The sequence below is a fragment of the Macaca fascicularis genome, chromosome 2 (assembly GCF_037993035.2).
Source record: "Macaca fascicularis isolate 582-1 chromosome 2, T2T-MFA8v1.1".
Lineage (NCBI taxonomy): Eukaryota > Metazoa > Chordata > Mammalia > Primates > Cercopithecidae > Macaca > Macaca fascicularis.
Window position 1 is genome coordinate 41,676,774 of NC_088376.1, and position 12,963 is coordinate 41,689,736.

General features: G+C 49.7%; 1 protein-coding gene across 4 annotated transcripts in view; it reads right to left on the reverse strand.

The window, feature by feature from the left end:
• PIK3CB (phosphatidylinositol-4,5-bisphosphate 3-kinase catalytic subunit beta) overlaps nucleotides 1-6,234 on the reverse strand; it is a 186,546-nt gene extending 180,312 nt beyond the window's left edge. For all 4 annotated transcript variants that reach the window (XM_005545910.5, XM_005545909.5, XM_065539991.2 and 1 more), the window contains exon 1: nucleotides 6,006-6,234. The gene's annotated coding sequence lies outside the window, so the exon portion shown is untranslated. The remainder of the gene's footprint in view (nucleotides 1-6,005) is intronic.
• Between the last annotated feature and the right edge of the window lie 6,729 nt (nucleotides 6,235-12,963).

Consider the following 12,963-nt stretch of genomic DNA (forward strand, 5'->3'; position numbering starts at 1 on the left):
TTACTTTAGGGTAATGAAAATCCACTGGAACAGAATAAGTAAAAATCACTCTGACTGCTGTGTGAAAAATAGAGTAAGAACAGAGGCAAGGAGACCAGTTAGGAAGGCACTACCCAGGAAGAACTGGGGTAGTGGGAATAAAAATAAAATGAAAATAAACATATGTAGGATATATTTTGGAAGTAAAATTCAGTGTCCTCAAGGACTGGCTGTGTGTACAGTGAGGGAGGAGGAGACAAAGGGATAAATTGAACATAACCACTATATTTTACACTCAAACCGGATGGGAAGTGGGGCAGAGGGGTGCTATTATGACATGGAAACTACTAGAGTTAGCCGGGCGTGGTGGCTTGCGCCTATAATCCCAGCTACTTGGGAGGCTAAGACAGGAGAATCGCTTGAACCCAGGAGGCGGAGGTTGTAGTGAGGCGGAGATTGCAGTGAGCTGAGATCGCACCACTGCACTCCAGCCTGGGTGACAGAGCAAGACTCCCTCTGGCTTGCTGGGGCGAGGGGAAAAGAAAAGCGCTGGCCAGGCTCGGTGGCTCACGCCTGTAATCACCAGCACTTTGGGAGGCCAAGGCAGGCAGATCACAAGGTCAGGAGTTTGAGACCAGCCTGACCAATATAGTGAAACCTGTCTCTACTAAAAATACAAAAATTAGCCGGGAGTGGTGGTGCGCGCCTGTAATCCCAGCTACGCAGGAAGTTGAGGCAGGAAAATCCCTTGAACCCGGGAGGCGGGGGTTGCAGTGAACCAGGATGGCGCCACCGCACTCCAGATTGGGCGACAGAGCTAGACTCCGTCTCAGAAAAAAAAAAACCTGGGCACGGTAGCTCACACCTGTAATCCCAGCACTTTGGAAGGCCAAGGTGGGCAGATCACTTGAGCCCAGGAGTTCGACACCAGCCTGGCCAACATAGTGAAACCCATATTTCTACTAAAAATACAAAAATTAGAGGGACATGGTGGTGGGTGCCTGTAATCCCAGCTACTAGGGAGGCTGAGGCAGGAGAACCGCTGTAACAGGAAGGCGGGGGTTGCAGTGAGCCGAGATCGCGCCACTGCACTCCAGCCTGGGCAACAACAGCAACACTCCGGGAGGGGAGAGGAAGGAGAGGAAGGAGAGACAGAAAGGAAAGAAAGAAAGAAAACTGCTAGGGAAGGAACAGGAACGGGAATCAAGAGCTCCACGTGAACCTGTTACATTGAAAGATGCCTAAAAACAGACGAAATGAAGAGGTCATGTAGGCAGGCAGAAGACTGAAGTTCAGGACTAGAGATAAAAATCTGAGAGGCAACAGCACTTGAACAACAATTTACTTACTTTTAGTTTTTCTACTAAAAATAAATAAACCACAGGACAGGACAACATGAGATCATTCAGGAAGAATACAGGTGATCTGAAGAAAGGAATAGGGACATGTCGGAAGCCCTGGGACATTAGAATGTTTTGAACTCAACAAGAGAAGGAAAAGTCAAGAGAGTGAACAGGAGGAAAGCCATAAAACTCGAGTATCCTAGAAGGTTCCTTTATATAATGCGATTTTCTAGTACACCACCACAACCAGCCCCTGCCCACCACACAGTCATCCAAATTCTGTAAATTATAAAAAGGGGGCCAGGCGCGGTAGCTCACCCCTGTAACCCCAGCACTTTGGGAGGACGAGGTGGGCGGATCACCTGAGGTCGGGAGTTCCAGACCAGTCTGGCCAATATGGTGAAATGCCGTCTCCACTAAAAATACAAAAAATTAGCCAGGCGTGGTGGCGCACGCCTGTAATCCTAGATACTCGAGAGGCTGAGGCAGAATTGCTTAAACCCAGGAAGCGGAGGTCACAGCGAGCCAAGATGGCGCCACTGCACTCCAGCCTTAACGACAGAGCACGACTTCCGTCTCAAATCGGGGCGGGGCGCGGTGGCTCACGCCTGCAATCCCAGCATTTTCGGAGACCAAGGCGAGTGGATCACGAGGTCAGGAAATCAAGACCACCCTGACTAAGATGGTGAAACCCCGTCTCTACTGAAAAAAATACAAAAAATTAGCCGGGCGTGGTGGCCGGCGCCTGTCGTCCCAGGTACTGGGGAGGCTGAGGCAGGAAAATGGCGTGAACCCGGGAGGCGGAGCTTGCAGTGAGCCGAGATCGCGCCACTGCACTCCAGCCTGGGCGACAGAGTGAGACTCCGTCTCTAAATAAACAAAACAAAATAAAATAAAATAAAATAAAATAAAATAAAATAAAAAATAGTGCCGGGCGTGGTGGTTCACGCCTGTAATCCCAGCACTTTGGAAGGCTGAGGCGGCAGGATAACCTGAGGTCAGGAGTTCAAGACCAGCCTGGCCACCAACATGGAGAAACCCCGCTCTACCAAAAATACAAAAAATTAGCTGGGCATGGTGGCAGCCGCCTGTAATCCCAACGACTTGCGAAACTGAGGCAGGAGAATTGCTTGAACCCGGGAGGCAAAGGTTGCAGTGAGCAGAGATCGCGCATTGCACTCCAGCCTGGGCAACAAGAGCAAAACTCCGTCTCAAAAAAAATAAATAAATAAATAGCCGGCCCGGTGCGGTGGCTCACGCCTGTAATCCCAGCACCAGCACTTTGGGAAGCCGAGGCGGGCGGATCACGAGGTCAGTAGATCGAGACCATCCTGGCTAACACGGTGAAACCCCGTCTCTACTGAAAATACAAAAAATTAGCCGGGCACTGTGGCGGGCGCCTGTAGTCCCAGCTACTTAGGAGGCTTAGGCAGGAAAATGGCGTGAACCTGGGAGGCGGAGCTTGCAGTAAGCCGAGATCGCGCCACTGCACTCCAGCCTGGGCGGAGCGAGACTCCGTCTCAAATAAATAAATAAATAAATAAATAAATAAATAATAAAATATAAAATATAAAATAAATAAATTATTTACTTATTGGGGCCGGGCACAGTGGCTCACACCTGTAAACCCAGCACTTTGGGAGGCCAAGACGGGAAGATCATGAAGTCAAAAGATTGAGACCATCCTGGCCAACATGGTGAAACCCCATCTCTACTAAAAATACAAAAAGTAGCTGGGTGTGGTGGTGTGCACCTGTAGTCCCAGCTAATTTGGAGGCTGAGGCAGGAGAATCCCTGGAACCCGGGAGGTCACAGTGAGCGGAGATCATGCAATTGCACTCCAGCCTGGTGACAGAGCGAGACTCTGTCTCAAAACAAACAAACAAAACAGAGGCCCGTAAGACTGGGTAACATCCCCACAGCCCCAGCTGTTTTTACCCAGGTTGAGGCCTAAAACCAAGAGGTGACTTCTGACTCCCAGCCTTTTCACAGTAGCTAGCAGTAGTTCTACTGTTGAGTCCAACAGTCTAAGCTAGACAACCGGGAAAACCTCAAGAAAGAACATAATTTAGACTACAGTGTTCGTTTTTAACTTTTTTCCATATAGTTGGCTGACATTCACAAAGCAAGTTGAAGCAAAAGCCTTTATGGATGAGTCTCTAAGAACACCAAGAAAGATAGGCAAGAGGTGAAAAATGACAAATCAAAACCCAACTTGATTTTCAACACTTCTAAAAAACACTCCGAAGGTGGTGGACTCAGGGTGTGAATCAGTGGTGTAAACTAGATTTTTGTTTAAGTCATTTCGGCTTTAGTGAATACAATCTGTTTAAACCTTTAAGATTTTCACTTTTGGCTGGTGGCTGTGGTTCATGCCTGTAATCCCAGCATTTTGGGAGGCCAAGGCTGGCAGATCATTTGGGCCCAGTGGATCATTTGAGCCCAGGAGATCAAGACCAGGTTGGCCAACATGGCGAAACCTCCTCTCTACCAAAAATACAAAGACGGGGCGGTGCGCAGTGGCTTCCGCCTGTAATCCCAGCACTCTGGGAGACCGAGGCAGGAGGATCAGCTGAGGTTGGGAGTTCAAGACCACCCCGACCAACATGGAGAACCCCGTCTCTACTAAAAAAAAAAATAAAAAATAAAAAAATTCAAAATTAGCGGGGTGTGGGGCACATGCCTGTAATCCCAGCTAGTCGGGAGGCTAAGGCAGGGGAATCGCTTGAACCCGGGAGGTAGACATTGAGTGAGCCGGAGATCGCGTCATTGCACTCCAGCTTACACAACAAAAGGGAAACTTCGTCTCAAGAAAAAAAAAAAAAAAAATGAAAGATTGGCTGGGCACGGTGGCACGCGCCTGTAGCCTTAGCTACTAGGGAGGCTGAGGCAGGAGGATCGATTGAACCCGGGAGGCTGAGGTTGCAGTGAGACAGGATGGTGACACTGCACTCCAGCCTGGGCGACAGGGCAACACCCTGTCTCAAAAAACAACTGAAAAAAAAAAGAAGGATTCGGTCTCAAAAAGATTTTTTTTTTTCTTTTTGAGACAGGTTATTGCTCTGTTGCCCAGGCTGGAGTCCAGTGGTGCCATCTCGGCTCACTGCAACCTCCGCCTGCCGGGTTCAAGGGATTCTCCTGCCTCAGCCTCCCAAGTAGTTGGGATTACAGGTGCCCGCCACGGCGCCCTCCACCAGGCCACACCCCACCACGCCCGGCTAATTGTTGTGTCTTTGGTAGAGACGGGTTTCGCCATGTTGCTCGGGCTGGTGTCGAACTCCTGGGCTCAAGCGATCCGCCCGCCTCAGCCTCCCAAAGTGCTGGGATTATAGGCGTGAGCCAAAGGGCCCTGTCTGAAAAAAGATTGTACTTTCTTCCATACCTGGATTCTGAAACTGGGCTAAGATCCTTATCTGACCACCCTTTCCGGTGCTAAATTATTATGACTTAAACAGTTCTGCTTTTACCATAAAATCTTACAATGTAGCATGAAAATCCCCAAATGATTAATGATCTGCTGAGACCTCTGACTCGTTGGAGATAATTTTATTACGAATCTTATCTCCAAACTTCCATTCAGTGCTTCAAAATAAGTACTCATCTTATTTAATTATCATGACTTCACCAGACAGTCACACTGCCCACAATGATGTTTACAAAAGCACTTGTCACTCCCTTTGGATGTAGCAATGCAGAAAAAAAGAGTCTGTTTCCATACTCTTCGTGTGTTTATACTCTGTAACAAGTGGCAGAGTTCAAGCGTCACTTGAGATGAAACAGCAAAGCACTTTAAGTTTATGTCCCACCATCTTTCATCCTAAGCGAATCCCGAATTCGCTTGGTTTCATTTCAGCAGTAATTCCCACTCAGTATCTGAGACAGGCTTCCAATTCAGCCCCTGCGGGAAAAGAGACTGCAGGATTCTAGTAAAGAGACTATAGGATTCTATTTCGGCCACTGCGAGGTAACAGGCTCCAATATTAAGCAACTCCAGTATCGGTTATTGCAACACCAGAGCAGATCGGAAATAAATGTGCCCCCAAACGCACGCCAGCAGCCAGGAATTAGCAACAGCTAACACGAGATGCTGCAGCAGGGATATCATTTACTTAGCACTTGTTCAGTTATGCCTAACCTCAAAACAACCGTATGGTGTATGTATTATTATTTCCATTTAACACAACAGGATATTTTGGTCCAACGCCCCAGGACTGGTCAGCTTCGGCGTTGGGATTCGAAAACACGTTCGTAACCTAATAACCCTGGGTCCACGCCTCTGAAATACACTTCTGCGCAAAAAGGCACCTGAGGGTCGGGAAGTTCCGGAGATGTCCGCATATACACGCGACGCCGTCTCTCCACAGAGACGCCCATCAGGAACGGGACCCAAAGCGCCAGTGGCCCGGGACGCCCGGCAGTGTCTCTGCCGCCCGGGGGCCGGGGGGCGCCACTCACCTTGGAGAGCCCCGGGCGGGCCGCAACCAAGCCAGGCGCCCCCACCGGCCGGCAGGCGGTTATCCTCCAAGCTGCCAGGAAGCGCGGTGCGACCACAAGAGTCGCCAGCACCGCAGGTAGCAGCAAGCTAGAGCGCACCGCCAGCCCGCCCGGGGGCACCGCAGCCGGCGCCGCGACCCAGCCGCCCCTCAGCCGCGCCGCATCCGGGTCCCGCGCCGCCGCACTCACCTGCCTGGCGCTCCGCCGCCGCCGCCGCCTGCTACTATTCCAAGTGCGCGGTCAGCAGCCCAGGCCGCCGCAACCGCTCCGCTCCGGCGCCCCCATCCCTGCCTCTCTCGATCCACCTCCCGCCTGCCCCGCGCACCACTACACTCGCCCGCCTCCCACTGCCATGGCCCGCTCCGCCGCAGCAGCCGCACAGGCCGACGGAGCACGCGCGCGCCGCCGCCGTACCCGCGCCCGTGTGCGCGCGCGCGAGCCTCTCAGGCCGTCATCCCAGCAGCCCCCGCCCCGCCCTGCACCGCCCTCGGGCCAATCCCGGGCCCCGCGGTGGCGGCGGCGGCAGCTGGGCTGGCAGGGCGTGGGGAGAGGCCTCACTGCCTATCCCTCTCCCGCTGCCAGCCGGGCTGCGACGCTGCTGCACGGCCCTTCCTAACTCTCTGCGTCTCCCAGAGGACTGCGGAATAGGGAATCCCCGACAAGCCGCCTTCAGGAGAGACCCATCGCCCGCTGCGCCTTCCATAACCTCCTCCCGAGAGACTCCTCTGTTCCTAGGTTCCTTGCTAGCCTTTTCTTCCCAGTCCTTCTCCCTGTTCTGCGACATGGACTGACTCCTGAATTCTTGGACGCAGCACTTATTTTTTTCCCGCTACCCGTCGTGGTCTTTTACTCCCTTTGTGGGGATAGGGCGCTAGCTCGGCTGCCTCACAGCTGACCCTTCAGTCCCTATACTGTGAATGGTTGTTTCAAGGGAAAAGTCCAGCGTTTCAAGCCCAAGATTCTTGTTCTTTGTTCAATTTTGCAATAACAGCACCTAACATTTGTCTGCAGAGCCTTAAACTTTACCCCTTTTTGCCTACCTTGTCTCCTGTTACCTATGACCTCAACCACGAAATATCGCAGTCCTCTTTCTGGTGGGACACTTAAATTTTACTTACCGAGAACCAACATTTTAACCCACTCCAACGCTACTATATTCTAACGTAATGCTCCTATGTTACCCTGGACAAATAGTTGAGTAGTCAGGGATAAAATCTAGAAGTACAATATAATAAAAAGCAAACGTGACAAATCAATTAAGTGACAAACCAATAGTTTATTTGAGAAATGATCCTAGTTTTTTTTTTATTTTGGTTTGTTTTATTTATTTATTTATTTATTTATTTTGAATTAGAGTTTTGCTGCTGTTGCCCAGGCTGGAGTGCAATGGCACGATCTTGGCTCACCGCAACTTCCGCCTCTCTGGTTCAAGCGATTCTCCTGCCTCAACCTTCCTGAGTAGCTGGGATTACAGGCATGCGCCACCACGCCCGGCTAATTTTGTATTTTTAGTAGAGACGGGTTTTCTCCACGTTGGTCAGGGTGGTCTCGAACTCCCGACCTCAGGTGATCCGCCCGCCTCGGCCTCCCAAAGTGCTGGGATTACAGACACGAGCCACCGCGCCCGGCCAATGATCCTGGTTTTAATTGACTTTCCATTTAAAGCAAGAACATTCAAAAATAAATTCCAGAAGAGGCTGGGAGTGGTGGCTCACACCTGTAATACCAACACTTTAGGAGGCCCAAGTGGACAGATCACTTGAGCCCAGGAGTTCAAACCCAGCCTGGGCAATATAGCGAGACTAACAAAAGTGACGTGAGTGTGGTGATGTGCATCTGTTGTCCCAGCTATTTGGGAGGCTGAGGTGGGAGGATCACATGAGCCTGGGAAGTTGAGGCTGGTGTTACTCGAGATAGTGCAATAGCGCCACTGCACTCCAGCCTGGGAAATAGAGCAAGACCCTGTCTGGGAAGAAGAAAAGAAAAAAAAAAATCCAGAATTTAAAAATACAAAAATTTACAAAGCAAAAACTTAAGAGGAAAAAAAAATTTTTTTTGAGACAGAGTCTCATTGTGTTGCCCAGGCTGGAGTGCAGTGGCACCATCTCAGCTCATGGCAACCTCCACCTCCCAGGTTCAAGCAATTCTCCTGCCTCAGCCTCCAGAGTAGCTGGGATTACAGGTGTCCACCACCACACACGCCTAATTGTTTTTTTTTTCTTTTTTGAGACGGAGTCTTGCTCTGTCGCCAGGCTGGAGTACAGTGACACGATCTCAGCTCACTGCAACTTCCGCCTCCTGAGTTCAAGGGATTCCCCTGCCTCAGCCTCTCGAGTAGCTGGGACTACAGGTGCGCACCACCACGCCCAGCTAATTTTTCGTATTTTAGTAGAAACGGGGTTTCACTGTGTTGGCCAGGATGGTCTCCATATCTTGACTTGGTAATCTGCCTGCCTCAGCCTCCCAAAAGTGCTGGGATTACTGGCCAGTGAGGCAGAAATTTAAAGCAAGACAGGAAGCCCAGAACTATTATAAAAAAAAAAAGAAAAATATTTGCCTATAAATATTTTGAAGTTTTTGCATGACCTCACAGTGACAAGTTTTGAAAAAGAAAAAACACAATAGGTTGGGCATGATGGCTCACGCCTGTAATCCTGACACTTTGGGAGGCCGAGGCAGGTGAATCACCTGAGGCCGGGAGTTCAAGACCAGCCTGGCCAATATGGTAAAACCTCGTCTCTACTAAAAATACAAAAATTAGCCGGGAGTGGTGGTGTAGGCCTGTGAGCCCATCTACTCGGGAGGCTGAGGCGGGATAATCGTTTGAACCCAGGAGGCAGAGGTTGCAGTGAGCCAAGATTATGCCACTGCACTCCAGCCTGGGCAACAGTGCAAGACTCTGTCTCAAAAATAAATAAATAAATAATAGAAATGCATGGCCGGGTGCTGTGGCTCACGCCTATAATCCCACACTTTGAGAGGCAGAAGCGGGTGGATCACCTGAGGTCTGGAGTTCGAGACCAGCCTGACCAACATGGTGAAACCTTGTCTCTACTAAAAATACAAAAACTAGCCGACCATGGTGGCGGGCACCTGTAGTGCCAGCTACTCAGGAGGCTGAGACAGAATTGCTTGAACCCAGGAGATGGAGGTTGCAGTGAGCCAACATGGTGCCACTGCACTCCATCCTGGGCGACGGAGCTAGACTCCATCTCAAAAACGGGAAAAAAAATTAATTAATTAATTAAATTAAAATCCATTTATAGAACCTCTTTTATGTTAGAGATATAATGTGTTGGCCAGGTGTGGTGGCTCACATCTGCAATCCTAGCACTTTGGGGGCCAAGGCAGGTGGATCTCTTGAGTAATTTTTTTTATTTTTATTTTTGAAAAGAGATATAATGTGTTTGCCATATTTTTCTGCAATTCTCTTCCATCTATTGTGTTTTTTTCTTTTTCTTTTCTTTTCTTTTTTTTTTTTTTTTTTTTTTGAGTTGGAGTCTCACTCTGTCGCCAGGCTGGAGTGCAGTGGCATGATCTTGGCTCACTGCAACCTCTGCCTCCTGAGTTCAAGCGATTCTTCTGCCTCAGCCTCTCGAGTAGCTGCGACTAAAGGGGCGCACCACCACACCCAGCTAATTTTTTTTTTTTTTTTTTGTATTTTTAGTAGAGACAGGGTTTCACCACGTTGGCCAGGATGATCTCAATCTCTTGACCTTGTGATCTTCCCACGTCAGCCTCCCAAAGTGCTGGGATTACAGGCGTGAGCCACCATGCCCAGCCTTATTGTGTTTCTTCGTGTCGTGTCGTGTCGTGTCGTGTCGTGTCGTGTCTTGTCTTGTCTTTTGAAAAATAGTCTCACTCTGTCAACCAGGCTGGAGTGCAGTGGCATGATCTCGGCTCACTGCAACCTCCGCCTCCCAGGTTCAATTGATTCTCATGCCTCAGCCTCCAGAGTACCTGGGACTACAGGCCCACACCACCACATCCGGCTAATTTTGTTTTTAGGCCGGGCGCGGTGGCTCAAGCCTGTAATCCCAGCACTTTGGGAGGCCGAGGCGGGTGGATCACGAGGTCAGGAGATCAAGACTATCCTGGCTAACATGGTGAAACCCCGTCTCTACTAAAAATACAAAAAACTAGCCGGGCGTGGTGGCGGGCGCCTGTAATCTCAGCTACTTGGGAGGCTGAGGCAGGAGAATGGCATGAACCCGGGAGGCGGAGCTTGCAGTGAGCCGAGATCACGCCACTGCACTCCAGCCTGGGCGGCAGAGCGAGACTCCGTCTCAAAAAATAATAATAATAATAATAATAATTTTGTTTTTATATTTTGTACAGATAGGGTATCATTGTGTTGGCCAGGCTGATCTTGAATGCCTGGGCTAAAGCGATCCACCCACCTCAACTTCCCAAAGTGCTGGGATTGTAGGCATGAGTCACCATGGCCAGAAATAAGAATCTCTTTTTTTTTTTTTTTTTTTTTTAATGAAGCGGAGTCTTGCTCTGTCACTAGACTGGAGTGCAGTGGCATGATCTCAGCTCACTGCAACCTCTGCCTCCTGGGTTCAAGTGATTATCCTGACTCAGCCTCCCAAGTAGCTGGGACTACAGGCTCGTGCCACCACACCCAGCTAATTTTCTTATTTTTAGTAGAGATGGGTTTTCACCATATTAGCCAGGCTAGTCTCGAACTCCTCAGATCACCCGCCTCAGCTTCCCAAAGTGCTGCGATTACAGGTGTGAGCCACCCTGCCTGGCCGCCTTTTTTTTTTTTTTTTTCCTGAGGGAGAGTCTTGCTCTGTTGCCCAGGCTGGAGTGCAATGGTGCAATCTCGCCTGCTCACTGCAACCTCCACCTCCTGAGTTCAACCAATTCTCCTGCCTCAGCCTCCCGAATAGCTGAGATTATAGGCACCCGACACCATGCCCCGATAATTTTTGTATTTTTTTAGATTCGGAGTTTCACCATATTGGCCAAGCTGGTCTTGAACTCCTGACCTCAGGTGATCTGCGGGCCTCGGCCTCCCAAAGTGGTGGGATTACGGGTGTGAGCCACCACACCCAGCCAATAATAAGAAACTTGAAAGATGAGATCATCCTGGATGTAGGATGGGTCCAAACCCATTGACAAATGTCCTTATAAGAGAAAGGCAAAGAGAGATATGACACAGAGAAACATAGAGAGGAGGGTAATGTGAAGAAGGAGGCAAAAGTTGGAGTGATACATCTACAAGCTGAAGAACACCAAAGATTGCTGCCTCTGTTTCTCCACTTCTTCAACTGCCTTCAAAAATCAGCACAAGGGGCTGGGCACAGTGGCTCATGCCTGTAATCCCAGCACTTTGGGAGGCCAAGGTGGGCAGATCACCTGAGGTCAGGAGTTCAAGACCAGCCTGGTCAATATGGGGAAACCCCATCTCTACAAGAATACAAAAATTAGCCAGGTATGATCGCAGGTACCTGTAATCCCAGATACTCAGGAGGCTGAGTCAAGAGAATCACTTGACCCCAAGAGGTGAAGGTTCTTGTGAGCTGAGATCACACCACTGCACTCCAGCTTGGGCAACAGAGCAAGACTCTGTTTCAAAAAAAAAAAAAAAAAAATTAGCACAAGGCCAGGCATGGTGGCTCATGCCTGTAATCCCAGCACTTTGCAAGGCCGAGGTGGGCAGATCACCTGAGGTCAGAAGTTCAAGACCAGCCTGGCCAACATAGCAACCATCTCTACTTAAAATACAAAAATTAGGCGGGCATGGTGGCGTGCACCTGTAATCCCAGCTACTCAGGAGGCTGAGACAGGAGAATCATTTGAACCCAGGAGGCAGTGGTTGAAGTGACCCAAGATCACACCAATGCACTCCAGCCTGGGTGACAGAGTGAGGCTCCATCTCTTAAAAAAAAAAAAAAAAAAATGACCCAGTCACACGTGCCAAGGCCATCAGTCTTGGGAGGGAAAGGACAGAAAGTAAAAAGCAGATGGAGAACAGGGGGGAAGAGGGAAGGGTGAGCAGCAGCCACTTAAAAGACAAATTCTGCAACAGAAAATTAAACTTAAGGACCAGATGAGAGGGCAGTGACATTGGATGGGGAGGGTGAAGCAAAAACCATTTTTGAATTTCTGTCTTTTCTTCAGGCAAGGTAATTTCACAAATGCCTGATTACTGCTAATATCACTTATAAACATAGAATGTATATGCGGCTTTAAAAGGGCTACCTGGGGACAGGGCACAACGGCTCACACCTATAATCTCAACACTTTGGGAGCCATAGGCAGGAAGACCTTTTGAGGTCAGGATTTCAAGACCAGCCTGACCTTGAACTTGAAACAGAACTAGCAGAAATAGACCCTGTCTTTTTTTTTTTTTTTGAGGTGGAGTCTGGCTCTCTTGCCTAGGCTGGAGTGCAGTGGCCGGATCTCAGCTCACTGCAAGCTCCGCCTCCCGGGTTCACACCATTCTCCTGCCTCAGCCTCCCGAGTACCTGGGACTACAGGCGCCCGCCACCTCGCCCAGCTAGTTTTTTGTATTTTTTAGTAGAGACGGGGTTTCACTGTGTTAGCCAGGATGGTCTCGATCTCCTGACCTCGTGATCCGCCCGTCTCGGCCTCCCAAAGTGCTGGGATTACAGGCTTGAGCCACCGCGCCCGGCCGTCTTTTTTTTTTTTTTTTGGAGAGAGTCTCTCACTGTGTCACCCAGGCTGGAATGCAGTGTCATGATCTTGGCTCACTGCAACCTTTGCCTCCCAGGTTCAAGCCATTCTTCTGCCTCAGTCTCCTGAGTAGCTGGGACTATAGACCATGTCCGGCTAATTTTTTTGCAGTTTTAGTAGGGGCGGGGTTTCACCATGTTGACCAGGCTGGTCTTGAACTCCTGACCTCAGGTGATCAACCCGCCTCAGCCTCCCAAAGTGCTGAAATTACAGACGTGAGTCACAGAGCCCGGCCTTTTTTTTTTTCCTTTTTTTTGAGACGGAGTCTTGCTGTGTCACCTAGGCTGGAGTGCAGTGGTGCCATCTTGGCTCACTGCAACCTCCGCATCCCAGGTTCAAGCAATTCTCTTGCCTCAGCCTCCTGAGTAGAGTAGCTGGGATTACAGGCACGTGCCACCACACCCAGCTAATTTTTGTATTTTTAGTAGAGACAGAGTTT